Source organism: Macaca thibetana, chromosome 10 (genome assembly GCF_024542745.1).
Source record: "Macaca thibetana thibetana isolate TM-01 chromosome 10, ASM2454274v1, whole genome shotgun sequence".
Lineage (NCBI taxonomy): Eukaryota > Metazoa > Chordata > Mammalia > Primates > Cercopithecidae > Macaca > Macaca thibetana.
This window is the reverse complement of record NC_065587.1, coordinates 33,770,017-33,793,469: the sequence shown is the minus strand read 5'-3', so window position 1 is coordinate 33,793,469 and position 23,453 is coordinate 33,770,017. Positions and strand designations below refer to the sequence as shown.

Genomic DNA, 23,453 nt, shown 5'->3' with positions numbered 1-23,453 from the left:
CTCGATATCCTGACCTTGTGATCCGCCCGCCTCGGCCTCCCAAAGTGCTGGGATTACAGGCGTGAGCCACCGTGCCCAGCCAGTACCAGTATTTTTCTAGGAAGGTGATACAGATAATAATCTGATAGCTACACTAAAAAGAATATTCCACACACACAAAAAAAAGTATCCTTACTATGAAAAAGAATGTGTGCTAATTTCTCTTTGAAGAACTGATTTGATCTTTGACTTCTCAAACAGCTAAAATTTTATTTTCCTCTTTATTTTACTACTTTTGTATCCTTAAATGCTTTTGAATACTATAATACATATTAACAATTTGGATTTGTTAGGCTATTCATATACCTCATATTAAGTTGTAAGTCTAATTGTCATATGTAAGGGAAGCATTATACTTCATGGCCCTTAGGTTATGACCCTATAGATGTTAATCTATAGGTTTTCATTTCCTTGAGAAGAATTTGATGCAGCCAGGTATGGTGGCTTATTGCCTGTAACCTCAGCACTTTGGGAGGCTGAGGTCAGAGGATTGCTTGGGGCCAGGAGACCAGTCTAGGTGACAGAGCAAGACCTTGCCTCTAGAAAATAATAAATGAACTAATGAATTGGATGCCATAGCAGTGTAATTGGTTCAAGACCCTTGCTGTTCAAAGTGCAGTCATCTCTAGGTTTCCATGGGGGATTGATTTCAGGACCCCTGTGGATACGAAAATTCGTGGATGCTCAATTCCTTTATATAAAATGGTATAGTATTTACATATAACCTATGCACATCCTGCTCTTATGATTATTATTATTATTATTATTATTTGAGGGAGAGTCTCACCCTGTTGCCCAGGCTGGAGTACAGTGGTGCAGTCTTGGCTCCCTGCAACCTCTGCCTCCTGGGTTTAGGCACTTCTCCTGTCTCAGCCTCCTGAGTAGCTGGGACTACAGGCGGGCGCCACCATGCCTGGCTAATTTTTGTATTTTTAGTAGAGACAGAGTTTTGCCATGTTGGCCAGGCTGGTCTCGAATTCCTGACCTCAAGTAATCCTCTTGCTGCAGCCTCCCAAAGTGCTGGGACCCCGCACCTGGCCACTGCTGTATACTTTAAACCATCTCTAGATTACACAGTGCAAATGCTATATACATAGTTGTTACACCGTGTGATTTTTTATTTGTATTGTTTTATTCCAGAATGTTTTCTGTTCATGGTTGATTGAATCTGCTGACATGGACGCTGTGGATGTGGAGAGCGAACTGCACAGTTCCTGCATCAATGGTGTCAGCATCACCTAGGAGCTTGTTAGAGATACCTCACTCCAGACCTAGATGAATCAAAATAGCCATTAAAAAAAACTCAGCAGGTGGTTTCTGTGCACACTGAAAAGCACTGTTCTGGAGCAGTAGTTGTTTTATTTTAGCTACACTTAAAAATCCAAAGTCGGGTGTTGTGGCACATGCCTGTAGTCCCAGCTGTTAAGGAGGCTGGGGCAGGAGGATTGAGCGAGCCTGGAAGCTATGATTAGCTATGATTGTACCATGTCCGGAGTTGGTTCGTTCCGGTGGGTTCTTGGTTTCACTGACTTCGAGAATGAAGCCATGGACCTTCACGGTGAGTGTTACAGCTCTTAAAGGTGGTGCGGACCCCACCGGGCGCGGTGGTCATGCCTGTAATCCCAGCACTTTGGGAGGCCGAGGCGGGCGGATCACGAGGTCAGGGGATCAAGAGACCATCCTGGCTAACACGGTGAAGCCCCGTCTCTACTAAAAATACAAAAAATTAGCCAGGTGTGGTGGCAGGCGCCTGTAGTCCCAGCTACTCAGGAGGCTGAGGTAGGAGAGTGGCATGAACCCGGGAAGTGGAGCTTGCAGTGAGCCGAGATCCTGCCACTGCACTCCAGCCGGGGTGATAGAGCGAGACTCCATTTCAAAAAAAAAAAGAAAGAACGTGGTGCAGACCCAAAGCAGCAAGATTTATTGTGTGAAGAGCGAAAGAACAAAACTTCCACAGCCTGGAAGGGGACCTGAGTGGGTTGCTGCTGCTGGCTGCGGTGGCCGGCTTTTATTCCCTTACTTGGCCCTGCCCGTGTTCTGCTGATTGGTCCATTTTACAGAGTGCTGATTGGTGCCTTTACAATCACTTAGCTAAACACAGAGCACTGATTGGTGCGTTTTTACAGAGTGCTGATTGGTGCGTTTGTAGTACCACTGCACTCTAGCCTGGGCAACAGAGGAAGACAAGACCCTCATTCATAATAGTAATTAATAAATATTCATAATATTCATTCATAAATAGTAATTAATAAAATCACATACGAATCACATACGAATAATAAAATAAAATCACATATCATGCCTGAGTCTTATCCCCAGAGACTTAAAAAAGAAAAAAGCGGTGTGGGGGGGCGGAGCTTAGTTTACTCATTAGGATCTAAAAAGTACTCCGTGGCAGTTTTAGTGTGCAGCCAGGATTGAGAACCATTGTTCAGAGCTGTGTTGTGCAGTGTATTAGCCACTGGCTGCTAGGTAAGTTTACCTTACTTTATTTATTTATTTATTTTTATTTATTATTTATTTTTTTGAGACGGAGTCTCGCTCTGTCGCCCAGCCTGGAGTGCAGTGGCACAATCTCGGCTCACTGCAAGCTGTGCCTCCCGGGTTCACTGCCTTTCTTCTACTGCAGCCCTCTGAGGAGCTGCGACTACAGGCGCCCGCCACCACGCCCGGCTAGTTTCTTAACTTTTTTTTTTTTTTTTTAGTAGAGACGGGGTTTCACCGTGTTAGCCAGGATGATCTCCATCTCTGACCTTGTGATCCACCACAAAGTGCTGGGATTAGAGACGTGAGCCACCGCCCCCGGCCAGTTTACCTTACTTTAAATAAAATGTAAAGATTAGTTCTCTAGCCATGGTAGCCACATTTTAAGTGTTTTTTTGTTTTGTTTTGTTTTTGTTTTTAAGTGGCCATGTGGCTGGTGGCTGCTGTGTTGGGCAGTGCAAATAGAGAACAGGTACAGGTCCATTAGAGCAATTTCCATCTTAATACTTTGAGATAATGTTGGGTAACATAATATTTTAGAGAGTTTTAATTTAAGGAATGGATTTACACTATTTTTAAATAGTTTTCTGGGGAAAATACAAATCAATGTTTAGATACTGGGAGATGAATAGACTGCAAGTAACGTCTGTATTTTAGTTAAATTTCCTTTTCATGTCAGATAGTAATCACTATACTTTTACCACATGTAATTAGCTCAAATGACCAAGATGTGAGATGTGTGTACTAGACGTCCATGACTAAAAACTGGTTGGATATGCTACTTTTAGCAAATGAAACAGGTGGGCTAGTAAGAACAATCAGGGCAGAGTAAATAGTCTAGTTTCAACTTTGTTGTGTTATGGTTCTTTTATCATTAAGTTAGGTTTTTGTAAACATAATTAATATAATTTATCGCATATGATGCATGGAAAGAAGTAACGTAATGGAAGGTAACTTCGACATCAAATAGCAATAGTTACCTCCATTTGTTATGTGACCTTTGGTTTTTCCTGATGAATTCCCATTTTTGCATTTATCTCATAGTATTGCTGAGGATTAGTGAAATTGTTTACATCTAAGTCACTGCTTTATACACGGTAGGTTTTCCATAAGAGACAGCCCATATTATCAGCGATGTATTTGCACTTTGGGATCTAAATAGATCTGCTTGGGATCCTCTGGCCCCATCCGCTGCTGTTTTCCTTTGTCTAGCTTAAGTCTGCTGTCTTTTTCTGTTGATTCCTTATTGCCAAATCAGTCAGCTTTCATCTTGAACTCTGTAGCACTTAAATGTAATAGTGGATCCTGGATTCCCAGGTGCTCTCCTCCTAATGCTATCAGTCCTTCTTCTGTTCTTCTTTCTCCTTTTCAGATTCCTCAATTTTTTTTTTTTTTTTTTGGAGATGGAGTCTCGCTCTGTCACCCAGGCTGGGGTTCAGGGGCACGGTCTGACTCACTGCACCCTCTCCCTCCTGGATTCAAGTGATTATTCTGCCTCAGCCTCCTGAGTAGCTGGGATTACAGGCGGCAACTACCATGCCCGGCTAATTTTTGTATTTTTAGTAGACATGGCGTTTCACCATGTTGGCCAGGCTGGTCTTGAACTCCTGACCTCAAGGGATCTGCCTGCCTCTGCCTCCCAAAGTGCTGGAATTACAGGCGTGAGCCACCACCTCCCACCTCTTTTATCCCCCATTTAAATGATAATGTTCTTTTTTCACCCCAGAGTGGTAAAACCTCTGAAAATGCAGCAGAGGACCCTGGCTTGAATACCAACTCTGTCCCCCGTGCTTTACACTTCTTACTGGATGCCTTCACCTGTTTGTCTGTTTGTTTCTTGGACACTTAGGGGAAATCCAGACCCACACACCAGCTGTTCCACCTGGCTCCACTGTCTTGGTAGTTGGCACCACTATTCACCTAACTAAGACAGAGTCTCAGGAGTTGGCCCATTTTTTTCAGTTCCACACATCTAATTGGTAACCAATTCTTTTTTTTTTTTTTTTTTTTTTTTTTTTTTGAGATGGAGTGTTGCTCTGTCGCCCAGGCTGGAGTGCAGTGACCGGATCTCAGCTCACTGCAAGCTCCGCCTCCCGGGTTTACGCCATTCTCCTGCCTCAGCCTCCCGAGTAGCTGGGACTACAGGCGCCCACCACCTCGCCCGGATAGTTTTTTGTATTTTTTTTTAGTAGAGACGGGGTTTCACCGGGTTAGCCAGGATGGTCTCCATCTCCTGACCTCGTGATTTGCACATCTCGGCCTCCCAAAGTGCTGGGATTACAGGCTTGAGCCACCGCGCCCGGCCTGGTAACCAATTCTTGTTTCTTGTTTTTTTTTTTTTGAGACGGAGTCTCGCTCTGTCGCCCAGGCTGGAGTGCAGTGGCGCGATCTTGGCTTACTTCAAGCTCTGCCTCCCGGGTTTACGCCATTCTCCTGCCTCAGCCTCCCAAGTAGCTGGGACCACAGGCGCCCGCGACCACGCCCAGCTAATTTTTTTGTATTTTTAGTGGAGACGGGGTTTCACCGTGTTAGCCAGGATGGTCTCAGTCACCTGACCTAGTGATCCACCCGCCTCGGCCTCCCAAAGTGCTGGGATTACAGGCGTGAGCCACCACGTCCGGCCCAACCAATTCTTATTTCTTAACATTTTTGACCTGTTCTATACTTCAGTGTCTGGACACTTACAGTGGTCTGATAAGTTTCTGCCCCTGAAATGTCAGTCACTCCATTGTAGGCCCATAGGGCCCTGAGTGATACTTCCTTTCATGCATGTAACCACATTCTTATCAGGTGTGGTTCCTTGAGGACAAGGATCTTGTCCAGGCAGCACGGCAGCATGCCAGCTAAAGGAATGAGTAAACTGATGGTACCCCCAAACGTAGGAGTTTGGTAATAAACAGATTCTTCTGGCTTTAAGGAATGAGAACAGTAACTAGCAAGTAGGAGTGGTTGAACTTGCCCTTTTAGCCTTCTGAATTTCCTCTCCTTTTCTCACAGAGAATTTGAATAGTCTTAAGTTTTAAATATATGTGGAAATAGTTTAGATTCATTTGAGGAAAAGTAATTTGTTATTATTTAAAATTGGATTTTAATGGGAAAAAGTGATACATTAACTTTTTGTTATTGCTGTTTTAGATGGAGTCTCGCTCTGTTGCCCAGGCTGGAGTGCAGTGGCACAATATTGGCTCACTGCAACCTCCACCTCCCATGTTCAAGCGATTCTCCTGCCTCAGCTTCCTGAGTAGCTGGGGCTACAGACGCGTGCCACCACGCCCGGCTAATTTTTGTATTTTTAGTAGAGACAGGCTTTTGCTATATTGGCCAGGCTGGTCTCAAACTTCTGACCTCATGATCCGCCCACCTCGGCCTCACAAAGTGCTGGGATTACAGGCGTGAGCCACTGCACTTAAAACATTGAAACAGTATAAAACCTATGCAATGAAAAGATCTCCTGGTTAACCTGTCTTTCCACAAATAATCTGTGCATATACAACCATTATGTGTATGGATGTATTTCCTTCTATTTAGTAATAGTACGTTACTCCATCAGTTTGGTTTCCCCAACCTCTAATCCAGTTTTATCCGTTATCATAAATGGCATCCTTCAACTGAAATTTTGCCCACACCGAAACTTTAATCTTCCTAGCTCTCTGCTTTTCTTTCACCTTGCTCCTTACCACTTGGTTTTGCTGTCAGCACAGATCTTGAATCTCATCCCTGCTACCATTCTAGTCCAGACCATCCTCATCTCATATCTGGATTATTGCAGTTCTCTTCTTACTGGTCGCTCTGCTTTTCGTTGCCCCTTCTATTCCATGCACGACCAGCAGCTAGAGTAATAGACATGTCAGAGCCTCACCTGCTTATAAGCATTCCCACTCCGTGTCAAAGAGGACAGACTTGGTGCCATGGTTTACATATCTATCTCTGTGATTTGCCCCCGGCCAGCTTCATCTACCTGAAAGGAAGAAGCTTAGGCAAAATTAATTTAAGTAGAGAGTTCCTGTGGGCCAGGCTTGAGGATTGCAGTCTGGGAGCATAGACTCAAGTTACCCTGAATCTGCATTTCAATTGGCAGCCATTACGGGTAGATTTTCAAAGGCGGAAAGGGAGACCGGGAGTGGGACTGATACAAAGTGGTTTGTCAGGAATTCTCTTTGGCTTTACAAAAATAACTGATTCGAGATTGGTTGTACATTGTGTGGTGAAGGTAGCATTATTAGGTTAATTTATATGAATACCTACTTGTGGCTATGGCAAGCAGTTTCGAGATGATTGCATAGCTCAAGGGGGAGCTAGGACGAGATTGCAATCTCATTTTAGTGTCTCTCTCAGCCTGAAAATTTAGAAGGACTCACATTCCTTAGATAAGAGTTCTTTTCTTTTCTCAGTTCCATAGGGCTTGCTCCACTCCAGCCTCACAGGACTCTTCCGTTCCTCGGAGCACCAGAGCCCAGGGCTTTTCAAGGGTGGTTTCCTTTGCCTGGAAAGTTCCTTCCAGTGTATGGCTGGCTGCTTCACATCCTGAAGGTCTCAAATTAAATATCATTGCAGCAAAGCATCCTTCGCCAGTTACACTCAAATTACCCAGATGATTTGCATTAAAATCCATTAGGGATAGAGCAGTGAGCCAGAGTTCCTGCCCTTGGTGTATATGAACACCATGGCATTTCATACCTATCTTTTAGTTCAAAGAAGAAGAGTAAATCATGCAGCTGTCTCAAAATAATGGCAGTTTTAGCTTGATGAAACAAACGTGAAGGACTTGAGGCCTGGTAGTGGACTGACAGGGAGTTTAGTGGGCCTGATGTCAGTCAAGGGAAATAGTAGGAATTAGTACCCTAAGTTTTGGGACATCAGATCACTTAGGACCTTACAAGCTATGATAGAAGTTTGAATTTTAATTAATTAATTATTTTTGAGACACAGTCTGACTCTTTCACCCAGGCTGGAGTGCAGTTGCACAATCTCTGCTCCCTGCAACCTCTGCCTCCTGGGTTCAAGTGATTCTCCTGCCTCAGCCTCCGGAATAGTTGGGATTACGGGTGTGAGCCACATGCCAGACTAATTTTTGTATTTTTAGTAGAGACAGGGTTTCACCATGTTGGCCAGAGCTGGTCTCAAGCTCCTGGCCTCAAGTGATCCACCCGCCTTGGCCTCCCAAAGTACTGGGATTACAGGTGTGAGCTGCGAGCTGCCACTCCAGGCTGAATTGTATTCTGACTAGTGGCAGTCTTTTCAAAGGATCCCTCTGGTTTGTGTGGAGAGAATAGACCATCAGGTATAAGAGGGAGAATAGGGGAAAAAATGCTGTAGTTGAAGTAGAGGTAATGAAAATCAATCTCTTGAAGGTGGATTTGCTGGACTGGGGATATGGCATGAGAGAGAAGAGTTAAGGTGATACCAAAGCTTTTGAGCTGAGCAGCTGAAAGAAAGGAGGTGCAGGTACCATAGACCGAGATGGGGAAGACTAAGGGAGGAATACTTGTGGAGTGAGTAGTATCTGTATTTGGGTTTTGGAAACAGTAAGTTTTACATTTTTAGTAGGCATTGGTTATTGAGTAGGAAGCTGCATATATGGAGTCTAGAGTTCTAAGCTGGGAGGGTAAGTTTGGAGCCTTCAGAGTATAGCTGGTTCTTCAAGCGCTGAAGAGAGGTGAGATCACTAGGGAGGAAGAAAGGAAGAGGTCACTCATCACACTTTGCTCACTTTTTAAAAACTGGGTTTTTAAATGTCTGTGTTCCTCATTAGCAGTAAGCCCTGTGGAAGCAGGAGCGTTTCTCATTGACCACCATGTCATTGACCACCGTCTCACTGACTTTCTCATTTATGAAACATCATAGACAGGCAAATGTTTATCGGATATTTATTCAAATATAGGAATCTTTCCCCTCACACCTCATGACTGCATTGCGGTACATTGTATGAATATACCATAATTTTACCTGTGGCTGTATATTTAGGTCTTTTCATGCAGGCTATAAAAATATGTATGGGCCGGTCGTGATGGCTCACGCCTGTAATCCCAGAACTCTGGGAGGCCAAGGCCGGTGGATCACCTGAGGTCGGGAGTTTAAGACCAGCCTGACAAATGTGGAGAAACCCCGTCTCTACTAAAAATACAAAAATTAGCCGGGCATGGCGGCACATGCCTGTAATCCCAGCTACTCGGGAAGCTGAGGCAGGAGAATTGCTTGAACCTGGAAGGCTGAGGTTGTGGTGAGCCGAGATCGCGCTATTGCACTCCAGCCTGGGCAGCAAGAGTGAAACTCTGTCTCAAAAAAAAAAAAAAAAAAAAAAAAAATAGTATGAATATATTTAGAGTAGTATGTGCATTTGAAAAATTAATAAGTGTTGTCAGCTTCCCTTAGGGTTTATACCATTTATGAGGGTGTCCGTTTCCTTAAAATTTGGCCACTACAGGATGATCTAATTTTCATCCAGAATATTTTATTACTGTATATAAAAAGGATCCATCAACCCTAAATTCTCCTTCCCATTAATGATACCAACATGACTGGCACAAGAATTATATTTTGGTTTTAGAAACTTTTTCTTGATAGGAATTTTATACTTTGATAAGTTTTGTGTGAAATTTCACATTCCTGAACATTTTAAATGAGTGAAGGTCATGTAAGAGTTGTGTCTGGTCTTCTCAATCTGGGGTCATAAAGGGTTTGTGTTAAGAATTGCTTACTTAGGCCGGGCGCGGTGGCTCAAGCCTGTAATCCCAGCACTTTGGGAGGCCAAGACGGGCGGATCACGAGGTCAGGAGATCGAGACCATCCTGGCTAACACGGTGAAACCCCGTCTCTACTAAAAAAATACAAAAAACTATCCGGGCGAGGTGGCGGGTGCCTGTAGTCCCAGCTACTCGGGAGGCTGAGGCAGGAGAATGGCGTAAACCCAGGAGGCGGAGCTTGCAGTGAGCTGAGATCCGGCCACTGCACTCCAGCCTGGGCGACAGAGTGAGACTCCGTCTCAAAAAAAAAAAAAAAAAAAAAAAAAAAATGCTTACTTAGGTCCCAGGTGTCAGCTTGTCCAAGTGCTGCCTTTCCACTTACCAGCACTGTGCACTCAGAAATGCACCTCTGTCTTTTTTTACCTTATTTGCAAAATGGACCAATGAATGTAAAGAGTTTAGCACAGTGTCTAGCACGTAAGAGCTCAATACAAATTAGTTAATATTAGCCAGGTATGGTGGCCCGCGCCTGTAGTCCCAGCTACTCAGGAGGCTGAAGTGGGAGGATTTCTTGGGTCCAGGATTTTGAGACTGCAGTGAGCCATGATCTCACCACTGCACCCCAGCCTGGATGACAGATGAGACCCTGTCACAAAAAACTGCAGCTGGCCGGGCGCGGTGGTTCATGCCTGTAATCCCAGCACCATGGGAGGCCGAGATGGACACATCATGAGATCAGGAGATCAAGATCATCCTGGCTAACACGGTGAAACCCTGTCTCTACCAAAAAATTAGCCGGATGTGGTGGCGGGCATCTGTAGTCCCAGCTACTCCTAAGGCTGAGGCAGGAGAATGATGTGAACCTGGGAGGCAAAGCTTGCAGTGAGCCCAGATCTCACCACTGTACTCCAGCCTGAGCGACAGGCTGGGCGACTCGGTCTCAAAAAAAAAAAAAAAAACACCTGCAGCTGGGCAGGCCTGAGTCAGCAGGGAGAAAACAGGTCTGTTGCCCTTGATGAGCCTGTACAAACACATATTAGTATTTATTTATTTATTTTTTGAGACAGAGTCTCGCTCTGTCACCCAGGCTGGAGTGCAGTGGCCGGATCTCAGCTCACTGCAAGCTCCGCCTCCTGGGTTTACGCCATTCTCCTGCCTCAGCCTCCCGAGTAGCTGGGACTACAGGCGCCCGCCGCCTTGCCCGGCTAGTTTTTTGTATTTTTTGCTAGAGACGGGGTTTCACCGTGTTAGCCAGGATGGTCTCGATCTCCTGACCTCGTGATCCGCCCGTCTCGGCCTCCCAAAGTGCTGAGATTACAGGCCTGAGCCACTGCGCCCGGCCCATATTAGTATCTTATGAAAGTGACACAAAGAAAAGAAGCCTAAGCCTTGTTACTTACAAACTGCAAATTCTACAAAGTTCTAAAAGCATACCACTCTGACCATTTCCAGCTGTTTGAAATGCTTGTTGCCCAGTGCCATAATGAAATAGCACTTGAACATAAATTTAATCTTCTCAGCAAGGCCATTTTTATACTTTCTGCAGAAAGGGTACACTCGCCAGCAGTTTTGCCATGAGAGTACACTGAACACAGGAGACAGGGTCATTTATAACCTGACTTGTCCACCCTACTGCTGTGTCTGGTTTCCATTGGCTGGAGCAGAACCTCACATTCTGTATTTGTCCCGATTGGCTAGCAAGTTAGAACTTTTAAAAAGAGACAAGGGCAGAGGAGAACAAAGGAAGGACGAAGTAACTTGTGGAATGCTAAGAAAGGTAAAAAAGCACCTTCAAATAAGGAAGAGGTACAAGCTGTGACCTAATGCTTGCTTGGACCAGTATAAGTATGCCAGGGCAAATAATTAGGCTAAATTGTGGGAGCTAAAAACATAAAAGTACATTGATTTACTTATTACGGCTAGCAGATATTTAAGAATGTTAGCACAGGTCTTTGAATAAATTTTGCTTCTAAGAGAAGTTACTATTTATTCCTCCTAATTAGACGGGGAGGAAAGTCTTTGAAGAACCTCTACTTTTTACATAGCACACTCCTAGAACCTTGTCTCTGGCAGTCTTCATCTTCCCAGGATTTACACACATTGATCCTTCATCTTTTCTTCTCTCTACTCTCCTGACCCACTTTATAGTTCATGGTCCATCATTATAATGTCTTTCTTGCATATGGCCTGTATTAGGTATCAATTGATGTGTATGGTATATGCAACTTGGCAGCTTAAAACAGCACTTTTTTTTTTTTTTTTAAGATGGAGTCTGCTCTGTTGTCCATGCAGGAGTGCAGTGGCGCGATCTCGGTTCACTGCAACCTCCACCTCCTGGGTTCAAGCGATTCTCCTGCCTCGCTTTCCCTTTGGGAAACTACAGGTGCGCACCAGCACACCCGCCTAATTTTTGTATTTTTAGTAGAGACAGGGTTTCACCATGTTAGTCAGGCTGGTCTTGAACTTCTGACCTCAGCTGATCCGCCTGGGATTACAGGTGTGAGCCACGGCGCCCAGCCCCAAGCAGCATAGGTTTATGGCCTCACACTTTCTGTGGCTCAGCTGCAGTGAAGGTATTAGCTGAGGCTGTGATCTCATATCAGGACTCAACTGAGGAGGGATCAGCAGATCCAAAATCATGTGGGTTGTGATACCCACACTTGCTTCTAGTTTTCACGGTTGTATTTTAAATATTTAACTATTTAATCCCCGTGATGCATGGTAAAATCAAAACCTCGCCCCTCAATGTTTAACCAAGTATTATTATTATTATTGCAGCATACTGAATAGTCTACTGTTGTACCATTGATCAAAATACTATCTTCTAAAATGTTATGTATAGTTGAGTTTGCTTTTGGATTTTCCATTCTCTTCCATTTTATTTAATCCCAACATCATACTTTTAAATCACACTTTCATTATATGTTACAATACGCTGTATTTTCTGGCCATCTTGGTTCCTCTTATTTTGCAAATTCCTCACAGCCATTCTTCTAAGAGGTGAAAAGGCAATATAGAACATTAAATAATTGTTGGAATCAATTTTGTTTTTCTCAAAGTGATCTATTTTTCAGTGCCCTAATATTTTGTCATTTATAATTTGAAACAATTTACATTTTTATCTGCAAAAAGGCCTTCAAGTAGGTCACAGTAGTAACTGTTTATTCCACAATTAAAACTATAAATTTTTTTTTATGGTTTCAGAAAATATGGTAGATATTGTGCATCAAAAAATATAATTGAGAAATTCCTGGTTTCCTCAGGAAATTTTCAGAAACATCCCTTTTAAAAAAGAGAGTAACAACCTTCCTCGAGCCCTCACTGTTTTTATATAAAGACAACCAGCTTGTTCTATCTTGGCCTTGGGGTAAAAATGCTTTCATTTATTACAGCATCACAATATGGAGATGGACTGAAATAAATTCATGTCTTAGAATAAACAGGTAACAAAAATATTGTGTTGTAGATACATTTTTACTCTTCCGCATCTGGGGCCTCACACGTGGCACTCTTCCATATAAAAAAGAAAGATAAGCAAAAATGTTTTAACACCTTTAAAATAAGGGTAGCGTTTCATGTAGTACATGTTTATGTTTCTAATCCTCGTTAATCCCATTTGCTCCCTATCTGGTCAGGTTATTTAATTGGAATTTATATTTACTAGTTTGTTTGTTTGTTTGTTTGAGACAGGGTTTCTCACTCTTGTTGCCCAGGCTGCAGTGCAATGGCGCTTTCTCAGCTCACCACAACCTCAGCCTCCCAGGTTCAAGCGATTCTCCTGTCTCAACGTCCTGAGTAGCTGGGATTACAGGCATGTGCCGCCACACCCCAGCTAATTTTGTATTTTTAGTAGAGACAGGGTTTCTCCATGGTGGTCAGGCTGGTCACGAATTCCTGACCTTAGGTGATCCACCTGCCTCGGCCTCCTAAAGTTCTGGGATTACAGGCATGAGCCACCGTGCCTGGCCTATATTTACTAGTTTTATCTTGCTGTCTTTGTCTAGCCCTTTCTGAACTAATAGGGTCTTGGAATCTAGCTCAATTCTGTTTTCTTGTGTGTGATATTTTGGCAATTCATTCCTAATGCCTTTCGTTAATAAAATTCTATCATTTTGTAAACTTTTTTTAGCTCTAGCCTATTTCTGTCAGGAACTCTTCACTGAGGCATAAGCTCCCCAAGGGCAGGGAGTTCTCTGAATTTTGTTCAGTGTATAACCCAACACGTAGATGGTTGCCTTGCACATGAGTGCTCAGTAAACATTTGTTAAGTATAAACATCCATTTACCATATTTCCCAGCAGGTGCACTTTTGGGACCTTCATGCCAGGGGGAAAACCCTGTAGATGAATATACGTAGCAATTTTATTTGCTGTAGCTCTCAGGCTGCAAAATCCCAGATGTCCTTCAGCTAGTGAATGGTTAACAAAAAGATGGTGCGGCCATTCCATAGACGACTCCTCAGCAGTAAAAAGAGATGAAGTATTGATTCGTGCAACAACTCGGATAGATCTCAAGGAAATTATGCTAAGTGAAAGAAAGCTTATATATGATATTATTCCATTTACATACAACATCACTGAAATAATAACATTATAGAGACAGAGAACAGATTAGTGCTAACTTCACAATTTTTAAAGCTCCTGAAGTGAGATTTTTTTTTGTTCCTTTTAAAGGTGTTTTAAAATGAAGTACCCAGACTTAGGGTAGACACATAGAGTAATGCAAACAGTGAACTCAAGAAACTTGCTCCTTCATAAAAAAAAAAAGTCAGCAAAGTACTATATTTTAAAATCAGTGCTAGATTCCAAGACCCTATTAGTTCAGAAAGGGCTAGACAAAGAGATCAGGCGAGAGGAGAGTGGACATAGCTAACAGGAATAACACAAGCGAGCCCTGTGGTGATGCGACTGTTCTACATCTTAATTGTGGTGGTGGCTGCATAACTCAATACATACGATAAAACTGTGTAGAATTGGCTAGGCGTGGTGGCTCACACCTGTAATCCCAGCACTTTGGGAGGCCGAGGCAGGTGGATCACAAGGTCAGGAGTTCCAAACCAGTCTGGCCAAGATGGTGAAACCCCATCTCTACTAAAAATACAAAAATTAGCCAGGTGTGGTGCGGGTGCCCGTAATCCCAGCTACTCGAGAGGCTGAGGCAGAGAATTGCTTGAACCTAGGAGGCGGAGGTTGCAGTGAGCCAAGATCGCACCACTGCACTACAACCTGGGCCACAGAGCGAGACAACGTCTCAAAGAAAAAAAAAAAAAAGCATAGACCCACATAAGACACACATGTGAGTGCATTTAACACTGGTGAAATTTTAATACAGTGGGTAAAATAGTGCCAATGTCATTTTTTTTATTTTTAATATTATAGTTACGTCACTGGGGAAATGTGGGTGAAGATCACATGGTATTTCCCTATACAGTTTTTATATAATAAATCTATAATTATTTCAAAGTAAAAAGTGTTATATTTTAAAAACAGAGTGAATAGTAAAACCTAACAGAAAACACTTAGGTACACATGGATCATGCAAGGAAGAATTAAAGCTTCAGAGTTGTTATTACCAAGTATTCCTGGAAAGCACTGATTTAAAAAGATGGTACTTTGCTGACTTTTTTTTTTTTATGAAGGAGCAAGTTTCTTGAGTTTATTGTTTGCATTACTCTATATGTCTAACCTCAGTCTAGGTACTTAGTTTTAAGTACCTTTAAAAGCAGCAAAAAAAAATCTCACTTTAGAAGCTTTAAAAATTGTGAAGTTCGCACACGTAAATAATAGTGACTGAGTCATTATGAATTACTGTCTACATCAGTTTGAGAAGAAAGCAACTTATACTTGGGAAAAGTAAAAGCAAATCATCCCTTCTTACCCTAAGCACTTCTATCCCTTCTGATTACTGAGTTACACAAAAGTATTTCAAGGACTGACCAAGGAAGCCTAGATTCCAAAGGATTGATTTTAGTTGTCTGTTGTATATTCCAGTTACAGTAAGAACCTGCAGAGTGATCTACTCAGGGCCTAAAGACCTCCGGGGTCATTCTAGGGCTTGTATTTTAGAAAAAAGATCCATAACAAAAATGCAATTTCTTTCTTTCTTCCTTGTTTCCTTTGCCCTGCCCAGCCCTGCGTCCCAGCCCTGAGTCCCAGGGTAGAGCATAGTGGCGTGACCACAGCTCACTGCCCCTGCAACTTCCTGGGTTCAGGTGATCCTCCCGTCTCAGCCACGAGAGTAGCTGGGACTGCAGTTGAGCGCCACAATGCCTGGCTAATTTTGTGTGTGTGTGTGTGTGTGTGTGTTTTTTTTTTTTTTTTTTTTGTAGAGACAAGAGTTTCACCACATTGCCCAGGCTGGTCTTGAACTCCTGAGTTCAAGAGATTCCCCCACGCCTGGCCCTCTCAAAGTGTTGGGATTACAGGTGTGAGCCACAACACCTGCCCAAAGATGCAATTTCATTCTACCACAAATACAGAGAAATAGAAAAAGAGAACAGCAAAAGCCACATGCCAAAATTATTATAGTTGCTTCTTTAGAGCCACTTTGCAAACTCCTCAACTTCTTTGTGATGGAAGTCTGTTGTGCATCCTTCACTCTTTGAAAATCTTCAACACCGGAAACCTGGCTTTTCACATGGGTTTTTCAAATATGCAACCTAAAGCAATTGTCTTGAAACAAATTCTTCAGAAGCCTCTTACCCTTTTAACTCCTTGAGCTGAGCATGTAACTTTATAAGCTGGGTTTATGAAGGGCCACATGTGTTTATACCAGTAGCAGCTTAGTGTGTGCTGTGCAGGTGTTTCTCAGGGTATTTATTCTACTCCACTGATTTATTTCTTTTCCTCTTCCTTTCTCCAGCTTTCTGAGTAGTTGGGACTACGTATTCGTGTAACCATACCTGGCCTTCTTTATTTTTATAACTTCCTCTTCCAGCCCAGAAGGCAGTTTGGTGTCTTTGATAGCCCCTCACCTATGACACCTCTCTGTGTACACTTGCAACTTGGAAGTCTTCTCTGAGGTTTCTTCTTTGGAAAAAATTTAGATTTAATTTTCTGAGACAGAGTTTTGCTCTGTCACCCAGGCTGGAGGACAGTGGCACGATCTCGGTTCACTACAACTTCTGTCTCCTGGGTTCAAGCAATTCTCCTGCCTCAGCCTCCGGAGTAGCTGGGATTACAGGTGCGTGCCACCATGCCTAGCTAATTTTTGTATTTTTAGTAGAGACGGGGTTTCACCACGTTGGCCAGGTTGGTCACTAACTCCTGACCTCAGGTGATCCGCCCACCTCAGCCTCCCAAAGTGCGGGGATTTTACAGGTGTGAGCCACCTTGTCTGACCTCTTAAGAGGGACTGAAGGTTATTCACATGATTCATGTATTCCCCAGTGACCCAGGTGTCTTAATTCTGGGGCTTCAGTTTCTTGCCCCGTCAGTTTTCTCTTCCCCTCTCATTTTAGTTCAGACCTTCAGGTTGACAAGTCTTAGATTGTGTGGAGAGTCTCTGTCTGTAGCCAGTGCCTGTCATCCCCGGTTTCCTTATGTCCCAATAGTTGAATCACATTAATGAACGCTACACAGCTGCAGCCTGTATTTTCACATCACAGGTTTCTCTCCCACAAAGTGAAACTTTATTTTTAGGGCAGAGGGGAAGGAAATCTCTTATATTTATACCAAATCTTTATTTTCTTGCCTAGGACTTCATCCTTTCTAGGTCTCTTCTGGGGTTAGCAGCAGTGTTTCATCCCCACAAAAACTAGCCAAGTTTGCCTTAGTCTTAGCTGGCCTTTAGTTCCATCCTAGAGGCCTGTTTGGGGGACTGTGTGTCTCTTTGTAGACTTGTCAATCCTGTGGTTACTTCCCTAATTCCCTGCATCTGGGAATCACCCATTATCGCAATGGGTTTCCCCGGTCATGCTGCTCTACCAGCAGCTCTAGCAGCTCTTATTTGCAGAAGTGGGACGTTCTGTTGATTGTAGGTCCTAGTCAATCTGATATGGGGAAAGCTTCTCTTCTCTTTCTCTGTTGGTTCAGAGTTTATTTTTATCCAAAGCAACTGCTGATAGACAACTTACTGATACTAGGTTTGATTCCCACCAGTCTCCTAAAACAATGGTGATTTTTTTTTAAGAAAGTTATTTCCTTTATCCCCTTTTAAATATTCCATTTGTGAGACAGCATTTTTCCAGTCCCATTCTCTTTCAAGTATTCAAAGTTGGTAGATGCCTCAGGCAGAAAAATGGATACAGCAAACTCCTTATATTCCCCACCCCATCTGTACTTCCTACTGGGGTTAGGATTCATTTAGAATTTACCATCATTTGCCAGGCACTTTCTCCTGAAACTCCTGGCGAGGAGTTTGGTGGCTTTCATTATCTTTTTTTTTTTTTTTTTTTTGAGACGGAGTCTGGCTCTGTTGCCCAGGCTGGAGTGCAGTGGCAGGATCTCAGCTCACTGCAAGCTCCGCCTCCCGGGTTTACACCATTCTCCTGCCTCAGCCCCGAGTAGCTGGGACTACAGGCGCCCGCCATCACGCCTGGCTAGTTTTTTGTATTTTTTAAATAGAGACGGGGTTTCACCGTGTTAGCCAGGATGGTCTCGATCTCCTGACCTCGTGATCCACCCGTCTCGGCCTCCCAAAGTGCTGGGATTGTAGGCTTGAGCCACCGCGCCCGGCCCGGCTTTCATTATCAGTAGACCAGTTTATCCAGGTAAAAGCAATTAGCATACTCCAGTGAGCCCAAGTGTGTGAGCCCTTCTCATGGGCAAGCCTTTGTGCACCGGAATACACAGCAGTCAGGCCTCATTCCAGCTGTTTCCCGTATTTTTCCTCTGTGATGGGATTCGGTGGGAGTGAAGAAACCATGCCTATTCCAACAGAAGAAACAACATGAGTCAAGACTGGGAAGTGCCTGTTCCTTTTTTTTTTTTTTTTTTTTGAAATGGAGTCTCACCCAGGCTGGAGTGCAATGGCATGACCTTGGCTCACTGCAACCTCCGCCTCCCGGGTTCAAGCAATTCTCCTCCCTCAGGCTCCTGAGCAGCTAGGACTACAGGTGCACACCACCACACCCGGCTTATTTTTGTATTTTTAGTAGAGATGGGGTTTCACCATGTTGGTTACCTCGTGATCTACCTGCCTCGGCCTCCCAAAGTGCTGGGACTACAGACGTGAGCCACGGTGCTTGGCAGTACCTGTTACTTTTTTTTCAGATAAAGATCTTAGGCAAGCGTGGTGGCTCACACCTGTAATCCCAGCGCTTTGGGAGGCCAAGGCAGGCGGATCACGAGCTCAGGAGATGGAGACCATCCTGGCTAACACGGTGAAACCCTGTCTCTACTAATCTCTACTAAAAATACAAAAACCTAGCCGGGCGTGGTGGCGGGCGCCTGTAGTCCCAGCTACTTGGAAGGCTGAGGCAGGAGAATGGCATAAACCTGGGAGGTGGAGCTTGCAGTGAGCCGAGATCACGCCACTGCACTCCAGGCTGGGAAACAGAGCGAGACTCCCTCTCAGGAAAAGAAAAAAGATAAAGATCTTGATACTGAGAAGGTGTAGGTTGAGGTCATTTGGGGAGGCTTTGAATGTTAAGCTCAAGATACACACTCAATCTGTTGAATTGCGAGGAGTCTTTGGAGGCTTCTACACAAAAGCAATGTTGTCAGAATTGAATTTAAGCCAATTTAATCGGGCAGAGGTTTAGTCTGTATTGGATACGGGGAACCAGTTTGAAAGTCCTGGTGAGAAGTTTAGGTCATCAAAACCTGCTTTCCAATGCCAGCCGCAGTGGCTCACGCCTGTAATCCCAGTTCTTTGGGAGGCTGAGGCAGGTGGATCACTTGAGGTCAGGAGTTCAAGATCAGCCTGACCAACATGGAGAAACCCCATCTCTACTGAGAGTACAGAATTAGCCAGGCATGGTGGTGCATGCCTGTAATCTCAGCTACCTGGGAGGCTGAGACAGGAGAATCACTTGAACCTGGGAGGCAGAGGTTGCAGTGAGCTGAGATTGTGCCATTGCACCCCAGCCTGGGCAACAAGAGGGAAACATCTCTAAAAACAAAAACAAAAAAAAATCCCCGCCTGTCTTAGTCCATTCCTGCTGCTATTACAGAAATACCTTTTCTGACAGGTCTGGCGGCTAGGACGTTACGCCACGGCACCAGCGGATTCAGTGTCTGGTGAGGGCCTGTTCCATCAGCGGCATCTTCTCACAGTGTGGTTACACAGCAGAAGAGATGGAATGGTCAGGCAGCTATCTGGGGCCTCTTTCATAGGGATTTTAATCCCATCCGGCAGTGCAGAACCCTTATGACTTAGTCACTTCCCAGAAGCCCTACCTCTTGTACCACCACAGTGTATTTTGGAAGACACAAACCATAGCAGTGTCCATATTAGAGCAGTGACAGTAGAGATAGAAAGACATGGGTTTAAGAATACTCAAAATGGCCTGGTGCGGTGGCTCAAGCTTGTAATCCCAGCACTTTGGGAGGCCGAGACGGGCGGATCACGAGGTCAGGAGATCGAGACCATCCTGGCTAACACGGTGAAACCCCGTCTCTACCAAAAAAAAAAATACAAAAAACTAGCCGGGCGAGGTGGCAGGCGCCTGTAGTCCCAGCTACTCGGGAGGCTGAGGCAGGAGAATGGCGTGAACCCAGGAGGCAGAGCTTGCAGGGAGCCGAGATCACGCCACTGCACTCCAGCCTGGGCGACAGAGCGAGACTCCTTCTCAAAAAAAAAAAAAAAAAAAAAAAAAGAATACTCAAAATGGGCCGAGCACGGTGACTCGCGCCTGTAATCCCAGCACTTTGGGAGGCCAAGGTGGGCAGATCATGAGTTCAGAAGATCGAGACCATCTTGGCTGACACGGTGAAACCCCGTCTCTACTAAAAAATACCAAAAATTAGCCAGGCGGGGTGGCGGGCGCCTGTAGTCCCAGCTCCTCGGGAGGTGGAGCTTGCAGTGAGCCGAGATCGCGCCACTGCACTCCAGCCTGGATGACAGAGCGAGACTCCGTCTCAAAAAAGAAAAGAAAAAAACATACTCAAAGTGGAGCTTTTCTTCATCGCCGCGTGCTCTTTGACACTCTGTAGACCTAAAGAAGTGGTTCTCGGCCGGGTGCGGTGGCTCAAGCCTGTAATCCCAGCACTTTGGGAGGCCGAGACGGGCGGATCACGAGGTCAGGAGATCGAGACCATCCTGGCTAACACGGTGAAACCCCGTCTCTACTAAAAAATACAAAAAACTAGCTGGGCGAGGTGGCGGGCGCCTGTAGTCCCAGCTACTCGGGAGGCTGAGGCAGGAGAATGGCGTGAACCCGGGAGGCGGAGCTTGCAGTGAGCCGAGATCGCGCCACTGCACTCCAGCCTGGGTGACAGAGCCAGACTCCGTCTCAAAAAAAAAAAAAAAAAAAAAAAAAAAAAAAAAAAAAAAAAAGAAGTGGTTCTCTCTAGCTGGTGTCTTATATCCATGGGTCAGCTTCCCGCAGAGAGCAACACCAGTATTTGCTCTGCTAATGAACACACGTTGAGCATCCCTAAACCACCACATCTGGTCTCCGTTTTTGAGCACTGACATGATGCCACAAGTGGAAAATTCCACCCCGACCTTATATGACAGGTTGCAGTCCAAACACAGAGAAAACTGTTCCATGCGCAGAATTATTTAAAATATTGCGTGAAGTTACCTTCAGGTTATATGTATGAGATGCATATGAAATATAAATGAATTTCATGTTTAGACTGGGGTCTCATCCCCATGATACCTCATTTTGTATATGGAAATATCCCAAAATTTTAAAAAAAGTGAAATCCAAAATGCTTATGTTCCCATGCATTTTGGATAAGGGATGCTTAACCTGTAGTTACAGATTTAATTTTGGGAGAAAATAGTTTTCACAGACTGGGTAATTTTTAAACTATATCATAGGAAACTTCAGTGTAGCCATAAAATGTTTCAGATGCCTTATTGTCATGATATGCTTTTTAGTATTCATATTTTTCCTTATTGTCCCTTCTAATGGCTAGAATTTAGGGCATTTCTTACTAGGGTGTATGTTTAAACCCATTTATGGCCGAGGTTGCAATTATTTGAATTTTTGCAATCAGACCTCAGCAATGACCTTGAGCAGTAGGATATGAATAACTCCTACATGCTTAGCGTTCCAATAATGGAACACTAGGCATAAATAGGTTAACCTCATTTGTTAAGTTGAGATTCTTGGATTGTGGGAACTGGCTAACTAATTTTTAAAAATATTTACTAAAGCCGGGCACGGTGGCTCACACCTGTAATCCCAGCACTTTGGGAGGCTGAGGCACGTGGATCACGAGGTCAGGAGTTCAAGGCCAGCCTGGCCAAGATGGTGAAACCCCATCTCTACTAAAAATCAAAAATCAGCCGGGTGTGGTTGCGGGCGCCTGTAATCCCAGCTACTCGGAAAGCCGAGGCAGAGAATTGCTTGAACCTGGAGGCGGAGGTTGCAGTGAGCCGAGATTGCGCCACTGCACTCCAGCCTAGGCAACACAGCGAGACTCCATCTCAAAAAATATTTAGTAAATACTCGCTGTGGGCAAATACAATTTTGGGGAAACAGCCACAAACCCAAAATAGACAAAGCTCCTCAAGGAGCTTTAATAATGGTGGAAGACGGAAAATAAATGTATATAATCAGTAGCTGGTAAGTTACTTAGAAAAATAAAACAGAGTAGAGGGACGAGACAGTGACTGGACCTACAGAAAGTGAGGGAGAGGGTATTCCAGGCAGAGCCTAGTGCAGAGGCCCCAGGCAGGAGTGCTGAGTATGTTTGAGGAGCAGGTAAGAGGCCAGTATGAGTTAGGGAGTTAATCAAGGATGAGAGTAGTGAGAAGCGAAGTTAGCGTGTCAGCAGGAGGCTGCAGAAGGTGAGGTCTTAGAGGTCATATAAACTTTGGATTTCGTTCTAAAGGAGACATTGGTACAAAGGGGTGGAATGCTCCGACTGACTTCGAAGGCTCACTAGCTGTTGATATGAGGAGCAGAGAGAAGCAGGGAGTTTGGTTAGGAAGCTTTTAAATGGATGAAGCTCAGACAAACGGGTCGTGGAGATTGAAGCTCTTTTGAATAGAGTCATCGGGATTTGTTAATTGACTAGATGTGAGAAGAGAGAAAAAGGGAAGAGTCAAGATGCCTCAAGTTTTTGCTGGAGCAACCAGAGAACTACGTCGTTTACTGAGATGGGGGAGTTAGAGGGAATGAGGTTTGAAGAGGTGAGATCCAAAGCTCAGTTTGGTTCTGTTAAGTTTGCACTGCCTGTTTGACATTCATTGCTGACATCAGGGACAGGCACTGGGATGAGGGGACTCTGGAGTTGAGGAGAGGTGGGGAGGTGTAATGAGAGCCAGCCTAATGGATGGGATTTTGAGCCCTGATGCTGAAAGAGCTATCAGGGGTCCATGGGTGTAGAACGGAAAGGGAAGGTAGGAGAGCAGGGAAAAGAAGAGGTTCAAGGGCTGTTTCTCCAGCAGGAGAGTTGGAGGGTTAGGGTGAGGAAAACAGCAAAGATGGAAAAGAAATAGCAGTGGGGTGGTGGGTGGGTGTGTCCTAAAAGCCAAGAGAAGAAATTATTTTAAGATAGACTCATCAACTAACTTAAACGCTGCTTTTAAACTTAGTATGATGAAGGCTGAGAACCATTTGTTAAATTTGGCTTGGTTGCAGTGCAGTGGTGGGAATGAAAATTTGTTTGCATCACTAATACTGGCATTAAGATTTTGTATAGAGGTTTTTGTTACCATCTCTGAGGTTTCAAGTCATTTTAATGACGTTTCACTAGTGAACTGCTTCATCAGTTGAGACAGATAATTACTTAGGCAGGAATTTCTTTCCTTTAGGCCAGCTGATGAAATTTCTTGACTGGTATCAAGTTTAAAAAGGTGTCCACATAAGTAAATTCCTAGTTCTTAATAAGTTGTCAAAGAAGTGGCCATATTCTCCCTGCTGCTTATCTCTGATGATTAGGGTTTGACAGAGGGCATCTTTGCTCTGCCACCCCTCACTACCTTGGCCCAATTCAGTTAATATTGGCCGCTACCAACATTTGTTATGCTTATTAGATTTTTAAGGAATAAAAGTCTTTTTTTCCTTTGGAGGCAAGGTCTCTCTCTCTTCTCTGCTTCGTTGTTCAGGCTGGAGTACAGAGGCATGCTCATAGCTCACTGCAGCCACGAACTCCTGGGCTCAAGCAGTGCTCCCTCCGCAGCCTC

The 23,453-nt window shown here is 44.2% G+C and overlaps 1 protein-coding gene across 3 annotated transcripts in view; it reads left to right on the top strand.

Annotated features, from left to right (window-relative positions):
- LOC126929592 (chromatin remodeling regulator CECR2) overlaps positions 1–23,453 on the top strand; it is a 196,124-nt gene that overhangs the window by 79,889 nt on the left and 92,782 nt on the right. The gene's annotated exons all lie outside the window — the stretch shown is intronic.